This window comes from Pteropus vampyrus, unplaced genomic scaffold (assembly GCF_000151845.1).
Source record: "Pteropus vampyrus isolate Shadow unplaced genomic scaffold, Pvam_2.0 Scaffold179, whole genome shotgun sequence".
NCBI classification, from domain to species: domain Eukaryota; kingdom Metazoa; phylum Chordata; class Mammalia; order Chiroptera; family Pteropodidae; genus Pteropus; species Pteropus vampyrus.
Genome location: NW_011888960.1, coordinates 2211296 through 2221886, shown reverse-complemented (window position 1 = coordinate 2221886; position 10591 = coordinate 2211296).

Below are 10591 nucleotides of genomic sequence, written 5' to 3'. Positions count from 1 at the left end.
GCCCGCCCAACGCTTGGCCCTGCCCACAGCTTGTCCCCACCCACCCAAGGCCAAGCAATGGCTGAGCTTTGAATCACAAACAGGATCTGTAATGGCAGCTGCAAGAAAGTCATTTTGAAAGTCCAGCTGCGTTGAGAAAAGGAATTTCTAAATTCCAAACTGTTTTCCTTCCAAAGGACAGTATGTACGGGGTCTGAACATAATAGCTCCATTTAGAGAAAAGGTATGATTTGACAGGGGGCGTTCTGTAGGTGTCCTCTGCATCAGCAAGGAGGAACAAGCCCTCTGGTCTAAAGGCCAAGGGTGCAGAGAGGTGCAGAGGAGGCAGCTGGCGTCGCCCTCCCCATGATCTCTGCAGGACCCAGCAAGGCTTCCCGGGCCTTGGCCAAGGGGTCAGGGAGGATCCAGCAAGAAAAGAGGAGACCCAGAAACACTGAATAGAAGGGAACTGCCATGGGCCATATCGTGTTCTCCCCACCCTCCCACATCATATGTTCAAGTCCCAACCTCCAGTACCTCTAAATGTACATTAGATCTTTAAAGAGGTGACTGAGTTAAAATGAGGCCATTAGGGTGGGTCTTAATCCAATCTGACTAGTGTCTTTATAAGAAGAGTCACCCAGGGTGTGAGTGAACAGAGGGACGACCACTGAGAACACAGAGAAAAAGTCGCCCTCTGCAACCCACAGAGAGAGAGAGGTCTTAGAAATCATCAACCATGCCGACACCTTGACCTTGGACTTCCAGCATCCAGAACTGTGAGAAAATACAGGACTGCTATTTAAGTCACACGGTCTGCGGTACTTTGTTGTGGCGGCCTTAGCAAACGAACACAGAAACCATCTCGAAGAACGTTCCCAGAGCAGTATCGAGTGGCCAAGCACAATGGAGACACCACCTGACATGGGGAAGTGCTCCCAGGAGTGGGAGTATGAGCGGATGCACAGAGGGCGACCAGCTGCATCCAAACATGGGGCCCCCACCCAGGAAGTGGAAAGATCACAGACTTCAGCAGTGGGTGCTGGCATGACCCACAAGCTGACCAGGACCCACACAGCGTGCCAGAGACCGGGCTGGGCCAGCCATGCCACAGCATGGCCCAGGGGACGGATGCAGCAAGGAGGCCCTCACACTGTCACAAAGCTGCATGTGCTTCCCCTGGCACCCACCCAGAGGCCCCTGGGGAAGGGGAAGGATGAAGAGAAGGGGAGGGAGCTCTGAAAGACTAGCATTTCCCCCAAAAAGGCTGTTTTCATTCCAAAGCATGTAAGTTACCTTTAACTGACGAGTTTGAGGGTTTCCCACCATATTTTCTTGCACCTTTGAATTACTGTGGATTCAGTGCCAACCAAATCATGGCATTACCCATGGCAAATAGCCATCTATAAATGGGACAGCAAGAAAAATGACCTAAACTTGGTCAACGCCGCAAATAAGCTTAAGGCTTTGGAGCACAGAATTTGAACTGTGTTGAAGGCCATTCAACCGGGTAAAGCTCCAGGAGCCCTGATGGGTCGGGTAGCATCATCTCTCTCTCTGGAGAGGTGGCACAAACCCCAGAAGCCACATTATATGAGGCGCTGGTCTGTCTCACCAGAGGGTGAGTTCCAGTCTAATGGCTTGGAGGTCTTCCTGCTTTTTTCCATTTTTAAAAGAGCAGATGTGCTCCTGGGAAAGAGAGATTGAGCTACCCAAACAAATCAGAGACGTGGAGGAATGGAAATAAACCAGGCATCTGCCTGCCGTGGTGGCAGTGCCCGAAGAACTTGCATTAGCTGGACGGGAACACCCGGCCCGGGGGACTGCACGGCCTGGCTCAGCTCCTCGCCTGAGCGATGACAAATACAACTATCTTTGTTTTGGTCCTCAGCAGACACGAAGGAGGGTCTGTGGGTTATGTGTCCAGTTTGTTGACTCTCATAAAAGACATTCATAAATTTATTCTTAGTGTCAGGGGTGCTTGCCGGTGTCAACGTCTTTTCACACAGTTGCTCCATGTTAAACCCAGCCACTCAGATGCATTTATAAATAATTGTCTGGGCTTCATTTAGCTAACAAACACGCCTGCCCCTCCCTCCCTCCCTCCCTTCCCCTCGCCCTCTCTCGCGCGCGCGCGCGCGCGCGCGCGCGCGCTCTCTCTCTCTCTCTCTCTCTCTCTCTCTCTCTCTCTCTCTCTCTCTCTCTCTCTCAAATCAACTCTAAAATCATTTCATAAGCAACAGGAAGAATTTCCCATTAATATTAAAGTGTGTCTAGGTTGGTCATTTTAATAGAACTTTCCAGAGGGAACAAGCAGTCCTTCCATCTTGTCCATGTGAAACCTGTTCCCTTTTCAGAATGAGCTATTTGGCAGCCTCCATCGCTAGGACCAGCCGCAGCTTCCCCTCCCCACCACCCTATGTCCATCTCTTTCGCTTCTTTGCCCAAAAAGGAGGAACACAGCAAGGCCGTAGAGAGACGCAGGCCGAGCCAGTCAGGAGAACGTGTCACCACCCTGAGGCCTTCACTTTTTCTACTCTGAACTCAGATCTCCAGAATTTTTCTTTTCAGGCCACCACCTACCGAGGACACAAAGGTAGAGTTACGGCTGTGTCATTTTTACTTGATATAACAGACCTTCTCACAGCCAGCCCCCTGCAAATAACAGGGGCTTAAAAGAAGAAATTTCTTTCTCTTTTCCATAAAAGTAGTCTAGAGGTAGACAGCTTATAGTTGGTGTGGGGGCTCCACACTGTCACCTTCTGTCTCTGTACTTCGCCATCCCTGATGTGTCACCCTGTGGTCCAAGATGGCCGCTCAAGTCCAGGCACCATGTCTGCCTTCCAAGTAGCCAGAAGGAGCCAGAGGAGATGACGGGCATTCCCTTGCATTTAAGGTCACGTCGTGAGTCATCACACAGCTCTTCATCTCCTACCTTGCTGGACAGAACTCACTTAGCCAGATGAACTCACTTAGCTGCAAGGGAGGCGGGCACTAGCTAGGCAGCTGTGCTACCTGAAGAATAAACGCGGGGAAGAGTGGACAGTGGGAGGCCACCAGCCATCTCAACCACGACGAAGACTGCACGTGGTCACCTCCCATATTGCCTGCCAGCACCTATAACTCCGAACGCCCACACGGCACTGCCACTGTTCTGAAGAGTTTCCGTTTTCACATACCGTCTTTTTAAAGCTCACTTTCTACTCTTCGCTTTTTGTTTCCCAGAGTGGGGACTCTGAAAAGGTGGCCTGCCAGACCGAATTCAAGCTGAGTTCTCACCAGGTCAGGACCACATGTAGTCTTAAATTCCCGCCCCACGAGCCTTCATCAACATGTGGAAGGTCCTAAGAGACCAGGCATGGAAAATGTCCCAGGAAAATCCCCACAAGTACAACTTGAAGTCAAAACGTGCATCTCACATCATTCCTGCTTCGCTCAGGGAGCAGCACAAACCTTCCAGCCTTTACGGTCCAGGCTCAGGAAGGTGCCAAAAGCCAGATGGAGGACGAAGCTGCTCTGGCTGGGGACTGACCCTGAGCTCCGTCAAAGGATGGAGCCCTTGCCTGGCCCAGGTCTGCAGAGCTAGGGGACAGTCTCCTGCTCTTCTGGGTCCAGCCTGGGTTCTAAGGACCAACCTCAGCTTGGACCCCATCCCGTCTGAGACCCCAGGCACTGTCCCCGCCTTGCCACATGGGGTTTCAGTCGGCCGTACGTGGCCTGTGTTAGTGGCCTCCGGGTGCCCTCCTGCCCCCTGCGCCACTCCTCCAGTCCAGTCCCCCGCCTGCTCCACGCACAGCAGCTGCATCGCTGCGGTGACAAACGCCAGTGAGCATCGCGCGTCGGAGCCACATCCCCCCCCCATGAAACCCAGCCGCCCACACGGGGCGGGGGGCATGAGGAGAGTGGTGATGACAGGGAACCCTACCCGGCAGCTGTCACGGAGAGATGAAGAAAACCACGAGCAGGGATGCGAGCGAGGACACGTGAACCACCACAGAGCCTCCCCGCATCGCCGGCAGGGTTTCCCGAACCGTGACCTAGCCCCTTCCCTCTGCAACATCCACCCGCGCCGTCACCGGACGCTGAACGATGCACTAGGGGCCACGGCTCCTCCTCTGGCTCTGGCACCAAACTGCCAGCCTTCGAATCCCTGCTCTGGCACTCTGTAGGGCGTGGCCTTGGGCACGTTACGAATCCTCTCTGTGCTTCGGTCTTCTCATCTGTGAAATGGGGGGTGGGGAGGATGATGGTACCCGCTTACCCGCTTCTCCGAGGGAGTGTGAGCATTAAATAAGTCAGTGCCTGCGGGAAGCTTACAACAGTCGGAGTGAATGTTAGTGGTGGTGACGACGATGACGATGATGACAACCCGGCGCTGGAACACTTTCCACATCTTCTATGCTTCTCCCCGGGGGTCAGGATTCTGATTCACACCATCTTCCTGTCTCCAGTATGCAGCCTAAGGCCTGGATGCTCAATGTACATTTGCTGAATGACGAAACGAATGGAAACGAGAAGTATAGCACGAGGCATCGTGAAAAGCCGCAGGTTCGTTGGACAGAGGCTACAGGTGGGAAGCAAAGCCACCCCCCGCCCCCCCAAGGAAGAGATCTGCATGTGTGCTCCCTAACACACATTCGGACCTCTAGCGACCACCGGAGGCTGGGACGGGACAGCTGCGCCCCACACGCGCTGTCTGGGATCTGGAATGGCACACACCTTTTTTATTCTGTGGACCCGACATGCTGATCCACCATGTGGGATAGGTGGGGACTCGAACCATTCGGACCCTCGGTCTTGGGGAAAATGAATGAGAGTCTTTCAGAGAGGGTCTTCTACGTGCATACCTAGGCACTCGCACACCCGATCTGCACACGCCCGCACTTTATTTAAACGGTGACAAAGCTCACTCAGTTCCTACATCCCCTGTCAGCCTGGGCTTAGGACTGCAGCGGAGAATGGACTAGGGGGAGCTGAGAGAGAGGAGGAAGCTGAGAGAAGCCACATGCCCCAGCCTCCGACACCCCAGGCGCCTTCCTAGCTCGGGGATTTCGCAGTGGCTGTTCCCTCCGCCTGGGACACTGTTCCCCCAAACTGGCCACCTCCCTTTCTTCAAGTCTCTCCACCAATGCAATTCAAGTTCCTATAACACGCTCCTGATCTAACAGGTGCTCAGTACAAACCACGTGAATGGAGAAGTGGGCTCTGGGCAAGAAGTGACACGTCACAACTTAGGGGAGACATGATATCCTGCAGTGACGACAGGTAGGGCCTGGGGTGATTTCGCTTGGATATCAAAGAAAAAGGTGGCGCTTTCGGCTGCGGAGATGGGTATCGGGAGAGGGATGCTCCTAGAACCTTCCAACGGTGATTTCCTCTGGGGCTGAGATTGCGAGACATTTGCATTTTATATTTTCTACAGTTTTTATTTATATATATATATAAAGTAACTGTAAGTGTAAATGTAAATATATATATAACAGTAGATAATACAAATATCGTTACATTGAAAAAGGCAAAGTGAATGAATGCACACAGAAACGCATTCCACGCTAGAGGGACGCTCCGGCCCCTGAGGCCTGAAGCCCTGGGTCCAGCCTCCGAAGTCAGGGACAGGTCACCGTGAGCATCAGGGGAAGGAGGGAGGTCCTGGTGCGCAGCCACACGGCCCCAAACACATGATTTGGGGCCTGAGCCCCAGCCTTAATCTGGTCTCATTCTTAGTAACAGAGCCCTGACGTTCTTAGGGAAAGTTACACACACATACACACACCGCCCCGAGTGGGAGCGTGACCCCGACCCAGGCACTCAGAGCATCAGAGATTCACTCGTGGATGAGGATGCTCCCAATCAGAATTCATCGCAGGACCCCTCCCGGAGGCCAAAGGGCAAGCTGCTGTCTTCCATTGGACTTAAGTCTGGCCAGTGCTGCTGGCGGCCATCCTGCCACCACCCCAGGAGTACCACCCGCCTGAGGATGGAGCCAACACAGACGAAGACAGAGCCGAGAGACAGCGAGAGGCCCCGGTGTGTGCCATTTGGACACCTGGATGCAGCCACGCCTGAAGCTGCCCTACCCCACCCTGCTCAGTGTGATGAGCTGACTGTGTTTAGCTCAGTCTTCTCAGACCCAGTTAATGCAGGGACTCCTGAAATACAGACTTGGGTGTTCCCTAGACTCTTCCCCATGGGGAGAAGTCTGCTCATGGGCTCTCAGCAAGAACCGCTGTGGTGGAGTTCTATGAACGGAAGGGACCCCTGGAGTAGACAGAGTCCTTGCTCCAACCTGTGCATCTGCACCCCGGTGCTTTCTGTTGCTTCTGTCCACGCCCACCCGCTCCTTCCACGTATTTTGGTTTATGAAAGCCTGAAGCTGCGAGAAGTGTGTGGGGCTGACATTCGTCTGGGTGGCCCTGAGCTGATGACCAAAGGTCGCGGGGGTGTGAAAGCCCAGCTGTCTTGCTCGGAACCAACTCTGAGCATTGTTTCACCCCAAGTGCCCCGCAGGGGCTGAAGCTACTGGCATGGGCTCTGTCTAAAGTCTCTCTCTTGCTTGGCCTCATGTCCTGCATCCCATCCCTCACTGCCTTCCCTTGGGGACACTCACTTCATAAATCACCTGCACACAAACCCCCTGAGCGACATAACTTAAGACACCATGTGAGAACAGGCCCAGACCAAGTGTGCTCTGAGCACGGGGCTGGGGAGCCTGGGGGTCATCTTTCTGCCAACCCCCCAGGAGACGGCACACAGTGACACAGGCTGTTGCTTCTCCCTCTTCCTCCCAGAAGCCACCGAGCAGTGGTTAAGCTGCCTCCAGAATGCCCACCACCCAGCTTTGTCACATAGGAAGGGAAACCAAACTAGCTCCCTGCCCAGGAAGAAGAACAACTGGGGCGACAAGGGACACTTGGGCACAGCCTGTTATCCCGACTCTGAGCCCTAACCTGGAGGCCAGCCTGCACAGTGCATTTGGACCTCTCCCTTCCCCAAGCTCTCACATTACCACACTGCTTCTGGAATGCTCAGCGGTCACTGGTTCAACTCCCATGGTCCAGTGACCCGGAGAACTCTAACAGGCAGCTCTCCAGGCCCATCCTGGATCGGCCCACAGTGCCATGTGCCAGGATCACACAATGGCGCTCGAGTTTCTCCCATTCCTGCGGGCACGGGCAGCCTGAACTGAATTTCTGCTTCTTTTGCTGTCACTAAATAGGCTTTTACTCTCAACTCTTAGTGATGGTCACTCTACGGGTGTCCTTCCTGACTCTGTGGATAAAATGACCACAAGGAGAGTGTAAACCATACCCTGACACTGAGTGGGCACTAAGGCTGTTGTATGCTCAGAAGCCGCTCGCTCCCCCTCCTACTGGTAAGAACCCCCCAAACCATGCCATTTTGAAGGCGTCTCTGATGAACAGGTGCCACAACCAAATAAATACATAAAACTCTGGCCAGGGTGATGGGCTGGCATAGAGCCATGTCCACGGCCAGGCCAATGAGACTTGACGGTGGACTTGGGGGGTAGACATTCTTCTTTCTGCTGGATGTGATGCTGGGAACACATGAGCCTGGAGGTGCCAGGAGCCACCATAGGGAGGATTCGTTGGAGAGTGAAGTCAAAACACTCTCTTCTCTGTTATTGGGATTATGTTGTTGTTTTTATTTTGGTTTTCTGCTTATGCAAGTTGGAAATGGATTTTTCTGTCACTTGTAACCAAAAGCACAATCATTAATAGAAATATTAATGGATAAAGTACAAGAGAGGAAACTGCCTCCAGCCCCAGCCCTGCCACTAATTTGTCACATGGCTTTGGTCCAGGCCCTTAACATCTAAGCCACAAACAGTGGCTAGGCAATGCAGAGGTCTCTTCCTGGCCCTGAACAGAGCATACCATATTTCTCTGCCTTTGCCTTCCTCCCTACAGAATTCTCCTTCAAAGCCAAGTTCAAACGTCCAGGAAGCCCATCATCCTCTCCCAGATCCTCGGGGATCTCTCTATGTTTTGAATTCCTGCAACATTTACCTGTCTGTGCCACCGACCAGGTCTTGATATTTTCAGGCCGCAGTCCATGCACATGTGCTGTGCCACCCTAAGCAACTAAGAATAACTAAGTACATCACCATATTCCAGACACCGTGTGAAACCAGCACGCGCAGGCTCCTGTGTGACAGCCACACCATCCTGCAGGTGGAAGGCGGTTATTATCTCAGTTTAAAGATGCAGAATTGAAGCTCAAAGAAAATGAGTCACTTGTCAGGGGTCGCCAGCCAGATGTGCCAGCACAGGGATTGTCTGATATGATAAATTTCTGGATCATACCCTCTCCTCACAGACACACTCCCTCAACCCCATGTCACTCATCACACATGCATCCCTCCCAGTTATCTGCTGATGGATTCGTCTGTCGTGAGTGGATTTGGGGGGTGCATCTCCAGGCAGCCCAGGTGTGCAGAGTGGAGGGGCCAGCACCCCGGTGACAGCTCCGTCTGCTCCGCACAGAGTCCCACTCGCCACCTGGCCGGCAGGTAAGGTAACGTTCCCAGGGAATTCTGAGACAGCTCCAGGGAGCTGTGAAGGGCTGTGGCCAATGGACCAGCCATTCTCCCCCGGAACAGGAGAAACTCAGTTCCGGTCAAAAGCTCGCGCTGTCACGCCCTGACCAACGGCACCCACGCTGTTCAGCCGAATGCTGAGCTGGACCCAAACCAGACCGTAAAGCAAACCAAAGAGTTTCTTTCCAAAAAAAAAAAATAGCAGACCAGTATGAACCTGGGCTGAACCTGTGTATTTGCTAAGACGACTGAACGAGAACAAAAACCAGACATCGAAATGTCGCGTGAACAAAACCAATATTCATCCCATCCGAGTTCTTGATCTGAAAAGACGTTCAGGAAGGAGCATTTCACCTCCCTGTGGGGCTCTGTGGGGTGTGCGACGGTGTTCTGACAAACACTGGGTGAAGAATGGGGGCTGGCTTTTTTTAAATGTGGTTTTCAAAGTAATTTTATTTCAATCCTCCATAAATATGACTCAGAAACTCCGAGAGCTTCGGTTCCCCTTACGTTGACGAAGCATTTCGGGGCTCGATCCATTACAATAACGGAGCCTGAGAGCACCAGCCCAGAGGACAGAGCCTTGAGTCCCCGTCCCACACTCCCCGGTGACCTCAGGCACATGACCCGGGGGCTGCGGTCACCAGCAGTCAGGGCAGGTGTGGCTCTCAGACAGCCTGACCCAGCCCGCTTGATGCTGGGCATGGAGGGTCTCCTTGAAGTCCTGACCCACACAAAGCATGGAACTAGAGGACAGTGTGCTGGGCTCACTCCACCCCAGTCCCCGGACAAGCTGCTTTCGAGGTCTCACAGTAGGAACCGAGCAGCCCCCCCAGCCATGAACACCTGCTGACCATACCAATCCTAGGGTCTAAAGAAAAAACGGGGTGCCGACTGAATGAGGTGGGGTGAAGAGCCAACATCATCATCTGCTTCTTGCACCATCACGGCCCGAACAAGAGAAAACCATTGTTCCACGGACCACAGACCAATCACACCCATTTCAAAGACCGAGGGCTCCCACAGGGCTAACAGGAAGGAGTTGTTTAGGGGAGGTGGATGGAGAATAAGAAACAGGGAGGATTTTGCTTTCTGTTTTACACTCATACCCATCATTTGAAGGCTTCGTAAGGAGATGCATGCATTGCACTGATAATGTTTAAAATTAAGGCTAACGTTATGCATGTATATGAGCTAAGCATGTGACAAAGGCAGAAACCACAAAGGAAAAGACTGATAGGCTTAACCGCGTCAAATTGGGGAAAAAAGAAATGACCCAAAACTATATTAGGAGGGCAAAATATTTACAATATTAATGATAGTAATTATTTACTATCTTAACATAGAAAAAGCACTTAGGGAAAAGCCGCACTCCAATAGAAAAATGAGCAAAAGACATAAGTAAGCAATTCATGAAAGAAGAAACACCAATGGCCGATAAACATAAAATATTCATCCCCCCTAACAAATGAGGACACACAACAAGAAGTCAGATCATATCATGTCTATCAGACTAGCAAATATGTTTCAAAGTTTTTTTATAATTCTGGTTGATATGAGGACAGACAGGTAAACACCCTCATGCACTGTTTATCGAAGGGTTAATTGGTTCAACCTTTTTGGACGGCAATATTGCAAAACCTATTAATAACTTTTAAAATATGCATAAACTTCAACACCACGATTCCACGTCTAAGCATTTACCCATAAGGAAAATCATCATGGCTAAAGAAACACGTATTTGGATGTCCAGTGAAGCACTGTTTATAAAAATGAAAAGTTGGAAATAGCCTCACTGTCCAAACAATGAAGGACTGGTTTAATATATCATGGCATTATACACAGCGAATCTCCATGAGGCTATTAAATGACGCTAGAGAAAAAATATGAAACAACATGGAAATGTTTATGATATATTAAGTGAGAAACGTTGGTTACAAATGGTTTGCACAATATGAAACCACTTTTATAAATAAATATAGACACACATCCACGTCGAATTTTTGAACATCTGATTACAGGCTATTTTAATTTTCTCCTTTATGTTTTTCTGCA